Below are 14,551 nucleotides of genomic sequence, written 5' to 3' on the forward strand. Positions count from 1 at the left end.
AGATTAGAAAGACTCAGTGATGCTTGGGGTTGGGACTGAGGGGACACGCGGGAGGGAAAGAAGGAAGATTTGGGACGAGTTGCACTGGTTACAGAGACTAGGAAGGGACTGATGTGTAAAAGAATGCCTGGACGTCAGGCACCTCAGACCATTTGCCTATTTTATGACAAGAATTATTTAGATCTTGCAGGATGGAAAAATTCAAAGTGCCATTTTCTGGCTATTTGGAACTACTGTCGAGTTTGTATTGGGGTCAAGTGGCATTGCAGAAGAAAATAAGGCATTTAGGTTTTAGTTCAGGTGTGAGTTGAAGAAGTTTTAAGTTTTTGAGAACACAGGCCAAGGGAGTAGAAGGAGGAATGGAGGGTGGAAGATTGTCTATAGTGAAGGAAGCAAGCCTAGAGAAAAGAGAGACTACAGAAATGGAGGGAAGGGGTTCGGGGGTTCTTACCTTCCAGAAAAGTGGGAAAAGGGGTTGGGGCACAGAGATAAGAGGTCGGGGTGTGGAAATAAGGGATGGGGCACAGAAATAAGGGGTCAGGGCACAGAAATAAGGGGTCGGGGCATGGAAATAAGGGGTCACGGCACGAAAATAAGGGATTGGGGCACAGAGATATGAGGTTGGGGTGCGGAAATAAGGGATTGGGGGTTCTTGCCCCCTAGAAAAGCGAGACTTGCCGCTAAGGGTGAAGGAGAAGGGGTTGAGGGGTACTTGCCCCTCCCCCAGAAAAGTGGGACTTGCCGCTAAGGGTGAAGGAGAAGGGGTTGAGGGGTACTTGCCCCTGCCCCAGGAAAGCAGAGAAGGGGTAGAGACAAGGAGAGAAGGGGTTGGGGTACTTGCCCCTTCCCCAGAAAAGCGGGACTTGATGCTAAGGGTGAAGCACCAAGGCAGGCGTCCCTGTGTGGTCTGACACCTTTGAAACGTGGGTGAATAATCAGGGAGGCGTCCCTGCAATGATTAAACACCAAGGGAAGGCTGCCTTCCCAGTCCATGACCAGCGCCAGAGTTTTGGGTCCACAGATAAAACATGTCTCCTTTGTCTCTCCCAGAAAATGAAAGGAATTGAAATTAAGAGAAGGGAGAGATTGAAGAGTAGAAAGAAGAAAGTGGTTGAGGGACAGTGAGAGAGGTTGGAGAAGAGAGTAAGAAGAGGCTGCTTACCTGATTTAAAATTGGTGAGATGTTCCTTGGGCTGGTCAGTCTGAGGACCTGAGGTCGTAGGTGGATCTTTCTCACGGAGCAAAGAACAGGAGGACAGGGGATTGATCTCCCAAGGGAGGTCCCCCGATCCGAGTCACGGCACCAAATTTCATGTGTGTCTGTGTGAGGAGACCACCAAACAGGCTTTGTGTGAGCAACATGGCTGTTTATTTCACCTGGGTACAGGCGGGCTGAGTCCGAAAAGAGAGTCAGTGAAGGGAGATAAGGGTGGGGCCGTTTTATAGGATTTGGGTAGGTAAAGGAAAATTACAGTCAAAGGGGGTTTGTTCTCTGGCAGGCGGGAGTGGGGGTCACAAGGTGCTCACTGGGGGTGCTTTTTGAGCCAGGATGAGCCAGGAAAAGGACTTTCACAAGGTAATGTCATCACTTAAGGCAAGGACCGGCCATTTACACTTCTTTTGTGGTGGAATGTCATCAGTTAAGGTGGGGCAGGGCATATTCACTTCTTTTGTGATTCTTCAGTTACTTCAGGCCATCTGGGCGTATACGTGCAAGTCACAGGGGATGCGATGGCTTGGCTTGGGCTCAGAGGCCTGATACTTATGGCAGACCACAAGACAGAAAGTTAGCGATTACTCAAAAGTCAATCATACTGTGGAATACCTAAAAGTAAATGAACTATGTTCAGGTCTTTGTTCACTTTGGATTGTCTGTTCTGCACTAGAATTACAACTCAAACAGAAACCAAGGATATGAAAACAGATCCCTTCTTCATTGTGCCCCCAAAGTTTATATTCATTCTTCCAATTTATGATGTAATTAAATTTCGGGTAATATAACTCTACAAATAATCATACCAGCTTTTCCTTTTTCATTAAAACAGTGCCGTCTTTACAGGTAAAGGTAGGGTATTTATATACATATATGTACCTTGATTTTTAATTCAGAAGCAACCTCCTCAATAATGCATACTTTCTGTTTTCTTTATTGCTAGTTTGCCAAGCAAAGGCATACTTTGGTATAGGCTACTGAGAAAGAGTCAAGTGGGGAAACAGAACAATTAGCACATTTCCATGCCCCGAATAGGTTCTAGTAAGGTAAGTCAAGGTGGATTGCCTGCTTTGTAGCACTCACTATAAGTACTGCCCACTGGATTCCTTAACTTATTATACTACAAATAATGACAATGATTTTAAATTCAAAATGTTAGCCTAAAAAGAAGTTTCATTATTATAGTTTAATTTTCCAGATTTTTGTCTACTACTGTTAAAAGTAAGTTGTTGCAGAGTTTATTTTTTTGTTTTGACCCTATATAGCACAAATTTCTATAAAAATGCCATTTGTTAACCCAGATGAAATCATTTCAACAGCAGCACTTGTCTTTTCATAATGTGACTTAGGTACGTTTGAATATGTAATTGGTCTATGCTAAAAAAAAAGAAAAAAAGATATTGTAATCAAAATGGTTGGCATTTTTTTTTTTTTTTAGAACAGAATAAAAAGGGAAGAGGGGAACAAGGCCCTCAGGTACTGAGGGCAATTGTCAGGACTACAGTTAAGGAATGGAATATGGTTATAGCTTGGGGTTGTGGATAGGGAAAAACTTGGGTTTTTCTCTTTTACTACCCTCTCACCAATCAGTACTTCTAGACACCAAAATGTGTGGGGTTTTTTTTTCCCCACACTGACCAATTATCCAGCACTAGCTGGGTGTCCTATAATTAAACTCGATTCTGACACTATGTAGCTAGAGAGAATATCAGACCCCACAGGTTAAGGGCTCAGTCCCACAACCACTTTGGTTGAAGGTGGATGAAGATGGAAGAAAATAAACTCCACTGATGATCACCCCCACAAGGACACTGAGTTAACAACTGTCTACAAAGAAAAAACACCTTTATAAGAACCAAAAATCAGGTAAGCACTCACAGTACCTGGTTTTAACTTCATATTACTGAAAGAGGCACTGAATAGATAGAAATAAAAACAGTCCTGAATCACTGAACCACCCCTTCCCTACTCCTGGCACTGGCGGCCTGGTGTGGAGATTATCTCTGGGTGCTGGGGGAGAAAGAACACAGCAATTGTGAGGCATTGAACTCATTGCTGTTGTGTTAGAGCAGAAAGAAAAACCAGACCAAACTCAGCTGATGCCCAGCCACATAGGAAGGATTTAAACCAACCCTAGCCAGAGGGGGAATGACTGATCCCAACGGTTTAAACTTGAGGGCCCACAAACCTTGCCACTGAGGGACGAAGTAGTCTCCATGTCTAAGTAAATTTGAAAGACAGTCTAGGCCATAAGGACTGCAACTCTTAGGTGAGTTCTAGGGCTGAACTAGGCCAAGAAGCAGAGAGCTGGGAGGGCATGCATCATACTGAGACACCAGCTGGGGCAGCCAAAGGAGTCCTGGCATCACCCCTCCCCTAAACTCAGGCTGCACAGGTCACAGCTCCAAAAGACACCACTTCCTTCCACTTGAAGAGAGGAGAGAGAAGAGTGGGGAGGACTTTTTGTCCTGCATCTTGGATACCAGCTCAGCCACAGCAGGATAGGGCATCAATCAGAGTCTTGAGACTCCTGTTCCAGGACCTAGCTCCCAGGCAGCATTCCTAGACACACCCTGGGCCAGAAGGGAAATATTGCCTTGAAGGAGAGGACCCAGTCCTTCCAGCATTCATCACCTGATAACTGAAGAGCTCTTAAGCCCCGAATAATCAGCAACGATACCCAGGAACTACATGAAAGGCTTTGGTGAGCCTCTGAGAGTTGCTGGCTTCAGGTACCAACACTGCCAGAGGAGAATAGAGCACCAAACAGGCTCTTGGGGTCCCCAATCCCAGGATGTGACTCTTGGATGGCATTTCTTGACATACACTGGGCTAGAGGGGAGCCCACTGCCATGAAGGGAAATTCCCAGACAAGGCAACATTAACCACAAGCTGACTTAAGAGACGTTGGGTCTTAAGGGCTTATCAGTGGTAGTCTGGCAGTACTCTTCATGGCCAGCTGTGGTGGCAGCTACAGTGTGAGGCTCTCTGCCTTTGGAAAGGGGAGGGAAGAGTGGAAAGAATCGTGTGTTGTGATTTGAGTGCCAGCTCAGCCACAATAGAATTGAACACCAGATAGACTCCTAAGGTTTTTAATTCTAGTCTTTGACTCTCAGACAGCACTTCTGGAATCACCCAGGACCTAAGGGACCTAGATGCTCTGAAGAGAAGGATGCAGGCCTGACTGGCTTTGCTGCCAACTGGTTGTAGAGCCCCAGGGCCTTGAGTGCACCTAGGCAGTAGCCAGGGAGTGGTTACAGCAGGTCTTGGATGTGACCCAGTGTTGTGCTGGCTTCAGGTCTGACTCAGTGCAGTCATAGTTGTGGTGGTTACAGGAGAGCTTCTGTTACTTCACCTAGAGCTTTGGGTGGCTCAGAACAGAGAGAAAGGCTCTATATATTTGGGAGAAAGTAGGAGAAGAAAGTAAGACTCTCTACCTGGTAATCCAAAGAATTCTGCAAGTTCTTGCCCAAGATATCAAGGCAGTACCTCTATGAGTTTGCAAGAATCACAGCATTATTGGGATTGGGGTTTCCCCTAAAGCAGAAACAGCTCAGATCAAAACATCCAAGTCCTTTCAAATATCTGGAAACCTTCCCAGGAAGGATGGGACAAATAAGCCCAGACAGTGAAGACTAAAATAAATACCTAAGTCTTCAACATCCAGACACTGAAGAACATCAACGAGCATCAGTACCATCAAGGGAAACGGAGAAATGGAGACATGTGACCTTTCAGACAATTAATTCAAAATAGCTATGATGAGAAAACTCAAAGAAATTCTTCATTTTTTTTTTTTTGAGACAGAGTCTCACTCTGTTGCCCAGGCTGGAGTGCAGTGGTGCGGTCTTGGCTCACTGCAACCTCCACCTCCCGGGTTCAAGTGATTCTCCTGCCTCAGCCTCCTGAGTAGCTGGGATTACAGGTGCCTGCCACCACACCTGACTAATTTTTTTGTATCTTTAGTAGAGATGGGGTTTCACCATGTTGGCCAGGCTGGTTCGGACTCCTGACCTTGTGATCTGCCCGCCTCAGCTTTCCAAAGCACTGGGATTACAGGCATAAGCCACCGCACCTGGCTGAGAAATTCAAGATAACACAGAGAAGGAATGCAGAATTCTATCAGATCAATGAAGCACATATACAAGATCTAGAAAACAGCTCCAAATGAAAATCTGAGAGTTATTGGCCTTAATTAGGAGATAGAGAAAGAGATAGGGGTAGAAAGTTTATTCATAAGGGATAATAACAGGTAACTTACAAATCTAGAGAAAGATATCAATATCCAAGTATGTGAAGGCTCTCAAACACCAACCATATTTTAACCAAAAAAGATTACCTCGAACCATTTAATGCTCAAATGCCCAAAGATCAAGGATAAAGGATGGATTCTAAAAGCAGCAAAATAATAATAATAATAAAAATCATACAAGGGAGCTCCAAAAAGTTTGGCAACAGACTTTTCAGTGGAAGCCCCACAAGCCAGGAGAGAGTGATACTGTATGTATATATATATATATATATATACACACACACATGTGTATATATATACATGTATATATACATGTATGTATATACATATATATACACACACATGTGTATATATATACATGTATATATACATGCATGTGTATACATATATATACACACACATGTGTATATATATACATGTATATATACATGCATGTGTATACATATATACATGCATGTGTATACATATATACATGCATGTGTATACATATATACATGCATGTATATATATACATATATATGTATACATATATACATGCATGCGTATATATACATATATATACATGCATGCGTATATATATACATATATATACATGCATGCGTATATATATACATATATACATGCATGCGTATATATATACATATATACATGCATGCGTATATATATACATATATACATGCATGTATACATATACGCGTATATACACGTGCATGTGTATATATACGCGTATATACACATGCATGTGTATATATACGCGTATATACACGTGCATGTGTATATATACGCGTATATACACGTGCATGTGTATATATACGCGTATATACACGTGCATGTGTATATATACGTGTATATATACACATGTATGTGTGTATATACGTATATACATGTATGTGTATATACGTATATATATACATGTATGTATATATACGTATATATACACATACATGTATATATACACATACATGTATATATATACGTATATATATATACATGTATGTGTATATATACGTATATATATACATGTATGTGTATATATACGTATATATATACATGTATATGTATATATACGTATATATTTACATGTATGTGTATATATACGTATATTTATACATGTATGTGTATATATACATATATATATATAAATAGAGAGAGAGAGAGAGGGAGAGAGCTGAAGGAAAAAAATTTTTACCCTAGAATAGTATATCCAGCAAAAAATATTCATCAAACATGAAGGAGAAATACTTTCCCAGACAAACAAAAACTGAGAGACTTTATCAATCCCAGAACTGTCCTACAATAAATGCTAAAGGGAGCATTTCATCACAAATAAAAGGATATTAATGAGTAATGAGTTATCACTTGAAGTTATAAAACTTAGTGGTAATAGGCTGGGCGCGGTGGCTCACACCTGTAATCCCAGCACTTTGGGAGGCCGAGGCAGGCGGATCACGAGGTCAGGAGATCGAGACCATCCTGGCTAACACGGTGAAACCCTGTCTCTACTAAAAAATAGAAAAAATTAGCTGGGCGTGGTGGCAGGTGCCTGTAGTCCCAGCTACTTGGGAGGCTGAGGCAGGGGAATGGCATGAACCCAGGAGGCGGAGCTTGCAGTGAGCTGAGATCGCACCACTGCACTGCAGCCTGGGCGACAGAGGGAGACTCCATCTCAAAACGAAAAAACAAAAAAAAAAAAACAAAAAAAACCCCCAAAAACAAAAAAATAAAAAAGCAAAAACTTACTGGTAGTAGTAAACACAGAGAGAAACAGAATATTATAACACTGCAATTGTGGTGTGTAAATTACTCTTATCCTAAGTAGAAAGACTAAATGATAAGCCAATCAAAAATAATAACTAAAATAATTTTTCAAGACATAGTATGATCGTATATAAATAGAAACAAAAAGTTAAAAAGTAGGTAGACTAAGTTAAAATGTAGAGTTTTTATTAGTGTTCTTTGTGCTTGTTTGTATGTTTATGCAAACAGTTTTAAGTTGCTATCAGGGTAAAATAATTGGTTATATGATAGAATTTTCAAACCTCATGGTAATCTGAAACCAAAAACATACAAATGGATACACAAAAAATAAAAAGCAAGAAACTGCATCATACCACCAGAGAAAATCATCTTAACTAGAGGAAGACAGGAAGGAAAGAAAGAAGACCACAAAATAATGAGAAAACAAATTTAAAAAATTTTAAAAAATACAGAAATAAGTCCTTACTTATCAATAATAATATTTAATGTAAATTGACCAAACTCTCTAATCAAAAGACATAGAGTGGCTCAATGGATGAAATAATAAGACCCATTGATCTGTTACCTACAAGAAACTCCCTTCTCCTATAAAGACACACATACACTAAAAATAAAGGGATGGAAAAAGATATTCTATGCCAATGCAAACAAAAAAAGCAGGAGTCACTGTACTTATAGCAAACAAAATAGATTTAAAGAAAAAATTGTAAGAAGAAACAAAAAAGATCACTATATAATGATAGTCAATTCAGTAAAAGAATTTAGAAATATGTATGAACCCAACACTAGACCATCTAGATCAATAAAGCAAATATTATTGAGTTGAAGAGAGAGATTAACTCTAATAAAATAATAGCTGGAGATTTCAACATTCCAGTTTCAGAAATGGACAAATCTTTCACACACAAATTCAACAAAGACTCATCAGACTTAATCTGCACTATAGACCAAATGAATCTAATAGATATTCTCAGAACATTTCATCCAAGAGCTGCAGAATACATATTCTTTTCTGCAGCACATGAATCATTCTCAAGGATAGACCATATGTTATGTCACAAAGAAAATCTTAAAATATTCAAAAAAATTGAAATAGTATCAAGCATCTTCTCTGACTGCAATGGAATAAAACTAGAACCTAACAATGAAAGGAATTTTAGAAAGTATACAAATACTTGGCAATTAAACAATATGACCACTGAATCAGTGAGGAAATTAAGAAAAAATCTGAAAAATTACTTGGAACAAATGACAATGGAAACACAACCTACCAAAACCTATGGGATATAGCAAAGGCAGTACAAAGAGACACATTTACAGCTATAAGTGCCTACATCAAAAAAGAGACAAACTTCAAATAAACAATGTAATAATGCATCTTAAAGAACTAGAAAAGCAAGAGCAAACCAAACCTAAATTTGGTAGGAGAAAAGACATAGTAAAGATCAAAACAGAAATAAATAAAATTGAAATGGGAAAATAAATACAAAAGATCAATGAAACAGAGAATTTTTTTTTTTTTTTTTTTTTAGTTAAACAAATTTGACAAACCTTTAGCCAGACTAAGGAAAAAGAGAGCAGATCCATATAAAGAAAATCAGAGATGAAGACGGAGACATTTGAACTGCTACTGCAGAAATCCAAAGGATCATTAGTGGCTATTATGAGAAACTATATGCCAATAAACTGGAAAATTTAGAAGAAATGGACAATTTCCTAGATATATACAACCTACCAAAATTGAACCAGAAAAAAACTTCAAAACATGAGCAGACCAATAACAAATAACGAGATCAAGGTTGTAATGAAGAGTATCTCAGTAAATAAAAGCCTGGTACATGATGGCTTCATTGCTGAATTCTACCAAACATTTACAGCAGAACTAATACCAATCACCCTCAAGCTATTCTGAAAAATAAAGGAGAAAGAAATACTTCAAAACTACTTCTATGAGTGAGGCCAGTATCACCCTCATACCAAAAACCAGACAAAGATACATTAACAAAAGAAAACTACAGGCCAATATCTCTAGTGAATATTGATGCAAAAATTCTCAACAAAATACTAGCAAACTGAATTCAACAATACATTAGAAAGAACATTCATCATGACCAACTGGGATTTATGGCTTTGATGCCAGGATGGTTCAACATATACAAATCAATCAATGTGACACATTGTATTAACAGAATGGAAGATTATAACCATATGATCATTTCAATTGTTGCTGAAAAAGCATTTGATAAAATTCAACGTCCCTTCATGATAAAAACCCTGAAAAAACTGGGTGTAAAAGGAACATACCTCAACATAATAAGAGCCATGCATGACAGACCCATAGCTAGTATCATACTGAATAGGGGAAAACTGAAAGCATTTCCTCTAGGATCTAAAATACAACGAAGACAACCACTTTCACCACCACCACTTTCACTACTGTAATTCAACATAGTATTGGAAGTCTTAGCTACAGCAATCATGTAAGAGAAAGATATAAAGGGCATCTATGATGGTTACTATTGAATGTCAACTTGATTGGATTAAAGGATACAAAGTGTTGCTCCTGAGTGTGTCTGTGAGGGTGTTGCCAAAGGAGATTAACATTTGAGTCAGTGGACTGGAAAAGGCAGACCCACCCTCAATCTGGGTCTGCACAGTCTAGTCAACTGCCAGGCAGCCAGAAGAAAAGCAGACGGAACGTGAAAAGACAGTAGTACTGTCTTAGTCTCCCAGGCTGCATCTTTCTCCCATGCTGGATGCTTCCTGCCCTTGAACATCAAACTCCAAGTTCTTCAGCTTTGGGACTTGGACTGGCATCCTTGCTCCTCAGCTTGCAGATGGCCTATTGTGGGACCTCACCTTGTGATCCTGTCAGTCAATACTCCTTAATAAACTCCCCTTTATATATACATGTATCCTATTAGTTCTGTCTCTCTAGAGAACTCTGACTAATACAACATCCAAATTAGAAAAGAAGAAGTCAAAGTATCTCTGTTTGCAGAAGATGTGATCTTATATTTGAAAAGCCTAAAGGCTCCACAAGAAAACTATTGAAAGTGATAAAAAAAATTCAGTAATGTTGCCAGATACAAAACCAACGTACAAAAATCAGTAGCATTTATATCTATCAACAGTGAACAGTGTGAAAAAGAAATAAAAAGTAATCCCAGTTACAATAGCCACGCATAAAATTAAATACCTAGGAACTAACTTAACCAGAGAAGTGAAAAACCTCTGTAATGAAAACTATAAAACACCGGTGAAAGAAATTGAAGAGTACACCAAAAAAATGGAAATACATTCCATGTTCATAGATTTGCAAAATCAATGTTGTTAAAATGTCCATTCTACCCAAAGCAATCTACAGATTCAATGCAGTCCCTATCAGAGTATAAACAATATTCTTCACAGAATTAGAAAAAAACAATCCTAGAATTTATATGGAACACTGAAGACCCAGAATAGCCAAAGCTATCCCAAGCAAAAAGAAAAAAACTAGAGGAATTGCATGAGCTGACTTCAAATTATACTACAGAGATATAGTAAAAAAACAAAAAACAAGGTACTGACATAAAAACAGATACATTCATCAATGGAACAGAATAGAGAACTCAGAAACGAATCCACACACCTGCAGCAAACTCATGGTCCACAAATTTGCCAAGAACATACTCTTGGGAAAAGACAGTGTCTTCAAAGAATGGTGGTGGGAAAACTAGGTATCCACATGCAGAAGAATGAAACTAGACCATTATCTCTTGCCTTGGGCAAAATCAAACCAAATAGATTAGATACTTAAATCTAAGACCTCAAATCATGAAACTACATTGAGAAAACTCTCAAGACATTGATCTGGGCAAAAATTTCTTGAGCAATACCTCCACAAACACAGGAAACCAAAGCCAAAATGGACAAATGAGATCACGTCAAGTTACGAAGCTTCTGCACAGCAAAGGATACAATCAACAAAGTGAAGAGAGAACTCACAGAATGGGAGAAAATATTTGCAAACTACCCCTGTGTCAAGTGATTAATAACCATAATATATAAGGAACTTAAACTACTATACAGGAAAAAAATCTCAAAATCTGATCAAAAGATGGGCAAAATGTTTGAATAGACATTTCTCAAAAGAAGACGTACAAATGGCAACCATGTATATGGTAAGGTGCTCAACATCATTGATCATCACTGAAATTCAAATCAAAACTACTATGAGATCTCATCTTACCCCAGTTAAAATAGCTTATATCCAAAAGACAGGCAATAACAAATGCTGGCAAGGATATGGAGAAAAGGGAACCCTCGTACACTGTTGGTGGGAATGTAAATTAGTACAGCCATTATAAAGAACATTTAGGAGGTTCCTCAAAAAAGCTAAAAATTGAGCTACCGTATGATCCAACAATCCCAATGCTGGGTATGTACCCAAAAGAAAGGAAATCAGTGTATCAACAAGATACTTGCTCTCCCATGTTTAATGTAGCACTACCCACAATAGCCAAGATTTGGAAGCAACAGATGAATGAATAAAGAAAATGTGGTACATATACACAAAGGAGTACTATTCAGTTATAAGAAAGAATGAGATCCAGTCATTTGCAACAACATGAATGGAACTGGAGATCATTATTTTAAGTGAAATAAGCCCGGAACAGAAAAATAAACATCACATGTTTTCACTTATTTGTGGGATCTAAATATCAAAACAATTGAATTAATGGACAGAGAGAGTAGAAGGATGGTTACTGGATGCTGGGAAGTGTAGTGGTGGGGGAGCTGGGAGAGATGGTTATATTTAATGGGTTCAAAAAAGTAAAAAGAATGAATAAGACCGACTATTTGATAGCACAACAGGGTGACTATATTCAATAAGATCTGTACATTTTAAAATAACTTAAAGAGTATAATTGGACTGTTTGCAATTCAATGGAAAAAATGCATGAGGGATGGATACCCCATTCTTCATGATGTGCTTATTTCACTTTCCACGCTTGTATCAATACATCTCATGTACCCCATAAGTGTATATACCTACTGTGTACCCACAGAAATTAAAAAAAAAAATTAAAACCACCCCCACTTCAAAAGTCAATTACAGCTGGATGTGGTGGCTCACGCCCGTAATCTCAACACTTTGGGAAGCTGAGGCGGGTGGATCACCTGAGGTCAGGAGTTTGAGACCAGACTTACCAACATGGTGAAACTTCATCTCTACTAAAAATACCAAAATTAGCTGGGCGTCGTGGTGTGCGCCTGTAATCCCAGCTACCCAGCAGGCTGAGGCAGGAGAATTGCTTGAACCTGGGAGGTGGAGGTTGCAGTGAACCAAGATTGCACCATTGTACTCCAGCCTGGGCAACAAGCGTGAAACTGTCTCAAAAAACAAACAAACAAAATATCACAAACCCACATTGTCACCTGTGCTTTTGACCAACTGGCTATAAATTAGAGTTTACTCCTGGCACTCCTCAGGTTTGATTATTTGCTACAGAGGTTCACAGAACTCAGGAAAGCACTTTACTATTACTCATTTATTATAAAATAATACAACTCAGGAACAGCCACTTGGAAGAGATGCGTGAGACAAGTGTCAACAAAAAGTCAAACTCTGTAAAATATTTGAAAAGATTTATTCTGAGCCAAATATGAGTGACCAATGGCCCATGACACAGCCCTCAGGAGATCCTGAGAACATGTGCCCTAGGTGGCTAGACTACAACTTGGTTTTATACATTTTAGGGAGACATAAAACATCAATAAATGTAAGATATACATTGATTTGTTCTGGAAAGGTGGGGCAACTGGTAGCGGGGTCTTCCAGATCATAGGTGGATTCAAAGGTTTTCTAATTGGCAACTGGTTGAAAGAGTTATTATCTAGAGATCTAGAATCAATAGAAATGAAAGGAATGTCTGGGATACAGTAACATAATGATTGTGGAAACCAATGTCTTATCATGCAGATAAAGCTTCTAGGTAGCTGGCTTCAGAGATGATAGTTTGCAAATGTTTCTTATAAGACATTGTCTGTTTTATCAGTCTTAATGTCTGTGTTGATATTAATGCTGGCCAGCTTGGCCTGAGTTTTAAAAGGGATGATGGGATAATGAGACATATCAGACTCCCCCTTTCCATCATGACCTGAACTAGTTTTTCAGGTTAACTTTGGAAAGCCCTTCACCAAGAGGAGGTGTCTATTCAGATGGCTTCTGGGCTTAGAATTTTATCTTTGGTTTATACAAGCTATGTGGGAGGGGCCACAGAGCTCCCATTCCCTCTCTGGGGTGGCCACTCTTCCAGAACCCCCATGTGCTCGTCAGTTGGGAAGGTCTCTGAGCTCTGTCCATTTGAGTTTTTGTAGAAGCTTCATTAGGTAGACATGATTGATTAAATCATTGGCAACTGGTGATCAACTTAACCTTCAGCCTCTCTCCCCTCCCTGAATTCAGGGGGTGGGGCTGAAAGTTTTAACCCTCTAATCATCTATTTGTTTCCCCTGGCAACCAGACGCCCATCCTGAGTTTATCCAGGAGCCCCAGCCATTAGTCATTTCACTAGCATATTAAAAGACACTTACCACTTTAGAGATTCCAAGGGTTTTAGGAACTGCATACCTGGAAATAGGACTAAGACCAAAATACATATTTTTTGTTGTAGCACAATATCACAGGGTCGGGGCATAGGGCTGACAGGCAAATTACTCCCTCTTTCTACTTTTCCCTCTCTGCCCTCTGTATCTCATTAATTAATTCTGTATCAGGGAGCAGGAATGAAGACAGACTGAGGCAATGAAAAATAGGCTGGAAGCCTGCTGTGACATCAGCCAAGAGGTAGCAATCCTGACCCTCACTGTTGGGGCTTGTGGAAGTCTCCCTTCTCCAGTTTTTCCTGGCCTGGCCAGGAGAAGGAAGGAAGCAGGAACACTAAACTTGGGGAAAGTGAGAGATGTGATGCTTGCCTCAGGGGACCAGAAAAGAGTGTATCTGCAGGAATGTGAGGATACTAGAGCACCATTTCCTCAGACACCACTGTCCCCCATACACCCTACCCTCCTTTTCCCAAAGCCACTCCCAGCACCACTCCTAGGTATTGTTCCCCCTAAAATAGTTTACTTATATTCATCTTGAAAAAATACCTAACAATATATAGCAAAAAATTCTATGACAAAAAATTTAAACATTAAATTCTAAATTTATCCTTTGGTCTTCCAGTGCATTTTCAGAACATCCTGTTACAGTTACCCTAGTTGCTCTAGGGTTAGCTGTCATGGTAGAACTATCCTTTAGTGTTTAAAAGGATAATAGTTGATTGAGCACTCACCGCTAT

The sequence above is a fragment of the Gorilla gorilla genome, chromosome X (assembly GCF_029281585.2).
Source record: "Gorilla gorilla gorilla isolate KB3781 chromosome X, NHGRI_mGorGor1-v2.1_pri, whole genome shotgun sequence".
Taxonomy (NCBI): domain Eukaryota; kingdom Metazoa; phylum Chordata; class Mammalia; order Primates; family Hominidae; genus Gorilla; species Gorilla gorilla.